We start from the raw sequence: 4,162 nt of genomic DNA on the forward strand, positions 1-4,162 counted from the left end.
AAGTGTGGCAGTCAAGGTTTGCCTACATTCACTGAACTGAGAGGAAGATAAAATGTCAATGAGCCCTTCTGTTTTCCCAAAAGGGCATGGGGATAGGATTTGGTCTGTTTCCATGTTTTTATTTTGTCATGTCTCCTTGTGTTCAAGCAGGCACCACCTCCTTTTGGTGCCCGGTAATTGGTTTGAACCTCTAGACTTTACTGCATTAAAAATAATAATACAGAGCTGTCTGCATTCTTCTGATCTCTTTGATAGGCAGAGATTTTATAATCCTGGCTTCTAATACAGTGTGATACTGCTTTCATTTCTGCTCAGCATTTCTGTCTTAATTTAGTTGTGCTTAAGTTGGCAACTGCCCTCAAGCCTGTGTAGCTCAACATTCTTCCCAAATAGGGCTACATATCTGAGAGGAATTTAAATTTAAAACACCAATAATAACAACAGGAAAACCTAGCCCTTCATTCAGTTTTGGAACAGCTTGCCTCTTTTGCAAAGGATCTTCTGATAAAATTATAAAACCTCCAAGGACGGCAATGTTCTAGCCCACTGCCATCAGCCATGGTGTGTAGTGTAGACAAGTATTATGTGAATGGGTAATGAGTTCTGGCCACTCTACTAATGTCACTGTTTATCCTCATTCTAAAATATTTGTGTTCTGTGCACAGCTTTTGCTGTTGCCCTTCTCCATTAATTCTGGGTCATTATTCATCAGTAATCATTGTTCATTGCTTCCCTCTTTGTCTTGCCAAGAAGATGATTTTTTTCCTCCCTCGTGTTGTGCTTGCTGGTTTCTCACTCATTTCTGTAGCGCTGGTCCAAGTGTCAGCAAAATGTTCACCCAGCGTGACAGGTCTAGCTGTGGTGACCTCAGCTCACCTGACTTCCTATAAGGACCACCTGGTCTTCCTGGGCAGGCTCAGTAAGCATTCCCCATTCTTCGCTCTGAGGCTTCAGGAAGAGCTGCAGGAAGAAAGTAAAGCCAGCTTCCTAACAGTGGTCTGTGTCATGGTGCTGCACATCACTGCTGGAGGGGCATGAAGAAAACATGTCCCACCAAGGCACTGGAACAGCTGCTTTCTTCAGGCTGTGCATGCTGCTTCTAAGGATTTGTGTCACAACAAGGGGTGCTCAGGTTTTAGAAGACTGCTCTTCCTCTCTGCTCTGCCAGGCTGCACATAGCCCTCTGTCATAACTGGACTCCCAGGGGCCAAGGCTTTATGAAAGCACCACATTGTACCTAGATCATCAATAAGTGCTGGAGTCTTGGAGTGCCAGTCAGACACGTATTGTGTATCATATGTATTGTCACATGAACGATCATATCTCACTGCTGGGCTGTCGCCCAGAAGCTTGTATTTCATTGTTTATTTTCTCCTCTCCTAACTGGATCTGAAAAGATGCTTATGAGAAGAGATCTTATTTCCTGAAGCTTTTGGCTTCTGTGCAGAGGCAGGCATAAAATTAATTTCTTTCTGCTGGCATAAGACTGTTAATACTTCTTATATCCAGATTCTGATGTACTAAAATACCCAAATATAGAAACTGCAATGAAAACTGAGCCTATTATTGGTTTATTGCTTCACAGACTGCCCATGTATGGCGTAAATATCTTATAAATAAATTAGAGAGAGAAGACAGACACATAGAAACAAACCTAAGTACAGAAAAGTCCTCATTCTACAGTCAGATCTGTCCTGGCCACAGATAATGTTGTGTGGGTTTTGGCTCTTGCATCTTAGGTATATTTGGACATGGAGTTCAGTGCACAGTATAAACTTCACCTCTGCTCTTGACTCAGGTGGTAAGTTGTGTGTAATGGCATCTGTAGGCTCCTGCACTGTGATGAGATTCATACTCATATTTTGATAATGAAATTCTGAGTCCTTCTGTTAGCAAAGATAACCTTCGCTATGTAAATCAACACAGTGGTATTTTGTTGAGTTTGCCAACAGGCAAATAACACTAATGTCTGTGTGAAGTTTCTCAGTATTAACTTTGAAATACAGCTAAGGCCATTTAAATGCCATCACTTTCAAGTCACTAGTCAAAATAAAATCACCCAGCTTGAGTTCCTGAAATTTAATTATAAGGAACAGCTGGGCCTAGTTTCAATTTTTACTCTAAGGACCCAGACAAAGAAACAAGTACATGGGCTCAGAAGGCACAAATACACACTGAGTTTCTCAGCCCATACTGGTCAGGCACAGTTGCTGAAAAATGCACTCAGATTCCCTCCAAAGATCATTCAATTACCCTGAGTAGGCAACTGAGGTCAAGCAAAAACAACCCCTCCAGTCCTCCCTTACAGCATCTCTAGCAGTTATTCTCCATTCATTGCACTGATCCTCACACATTTCAGTTCATGGAGGTGGAAGTTGAGGTTGGTGTCTGTTCCTCATTCATCCACAAGGAATTTGATTTTTAATGATGCTCCTGGAGAAACTCCACAGGAAACCATTTCAATCCTGCCCCGTCTCCTCTCCTTGCACACTGGCCATAATTCTCCTGCTTTGTCACAAATCAGAAGAATTGACTGCTTGTGTGAAAAGGGCTGTGGTTTCAGTCTGAGGCTGCTGGAGCCTCTAATTCACACTAAAATTGGTGCAAAAGCCTGCTTTGGTGCCAGAGGATCTGGCTCAATGATCATCCCTCCAGTTCAAGCTGTCTCCAGTTATATACCTGAAAGGATTTTAACCTACTTGCTGTACTATGGGTGGATTATAACCTGCTATAAAATTCATTCATATCCATTGGGAAATGATCTGTGGAAAATAGCCATGACAGTATGACATAAAGGTACAGCTGTCTAGGAATAAAAGTCAATGGCATAACCTTTAGCACCTGTTCAGCATTAAGGGAAAGTACAATGCATTTAGGCTTTGTACAGATTCAGATGAAAAAAGGTCTAATTTCCTCATCTGCTCAGATCTGGCAGAAGATAAATTCTCCACTTTCAGGTATGGACCTATATCAGTTTTAAAGCATTGTCCCACTTCATTGTGCTCCAGTTTTCTGTCTGATTTAGAGAATGGAATCTCTAAAGGTCTCCTTTCAGGATCCAGAGTTGATTTCAAAGGGTCCCAAATATCAAGTTTTCAGAAAGGAAACACTGAGCTTTTTGTTTAAAAAAAAAGTCTGCAGACATTTTAAAGCATCAAGCTACTAATGCATAAAGCTTCATGGAAACGTGTGCAATGCAGCGAACCACTGCAAAGACGTAAAACTGCTGAAAATTAAGAATCAAATCTTTTCTTTATGAAATTATCATGTCAGCATTGATTTGAGGGGAGCTACAAAGATTCCTTCCTATTAGAGATCTGCTTCTAATCTGCATGGCTAATTAATATTTATCTAGGAAAGAAGGTAACATATGCTAAGCCCACTGCCACTATTTATAAGCATGCTCTAGTCTTTGTTCCCGGAGGTAATCAGAAGCTAGGAGCTTTTGCTGGCATGCAGATTTGGGCTGCTAATTTAATAAAATGCATCAACCATTAATTTGAGTCCTTTTAGGACGTTTTCTAGTTGACAGTTTCTTTTGCAGTATGAGACTTAATTGCAAAATATAGTGGTCTGTTCTGCTTAGCAAGAGGCTTATGGAGAGTTGCTTCTTAGAACCTGCTGAAATTCAGGAACAGAAGCAGTTCTGAAGGCCACAAAGGTCTTGGAGGCCTACTTTCATCAGCAGATTAGTGTAGCAGGACTAAAGCAGTAGTGAATGATCATAGTATCCAAATATCAGAGCTTTGCAAGGTCAAGAGGCCCTTTGAGAGATTCAGGGTACGTACAGTTATTCTCAGCAGCACTTTGCAAGAGCACAGCAGAAGATCTCATTCTGGTCACAAGGGACAGTTTCTCTAAACCAATTAAATCCAACATAATCTGATCTTGGAGAGAGGCTGTTATGAAACTGATGGTCTACATGTTGCAAGGTGTGAAATCCATGAGTGAATCTACTAAAAAAAATTTGAGTCAGCAAAGGCCATCAGTATCCACCGGTGCTCTATGGGTAGCTCTTTAAGGAAGAAAACAAAGGCCCAGAAGAGGTACGTAAATAAAATTGTGTCGCTTGAGGCTTCTTCCAAACACAAGGTATTCATGTATCCCACTGCTTCGAAGCAGAATGTGTGTCATTTGGCTTTTCTCAAAGTAACCAAGTAGA

The sequence above is a fragment of the Pyrgilauda ruficollis genome, unplaced genomic scaffold (genome assembly GCF_017590135.1).
Source record: "Pyrgilauda ruficollis isolate IOZ18807 unplaced genomic scaffold, ASM1759013v1 scaffold40, whole genome shotgun sequence".
Lineage (NCBI taxonomy): Eukaryota > Metazoa > Chordata > Aves > Passeriformes > Passeridae > Pyrgilauda > Pyrgilauda ruficollis.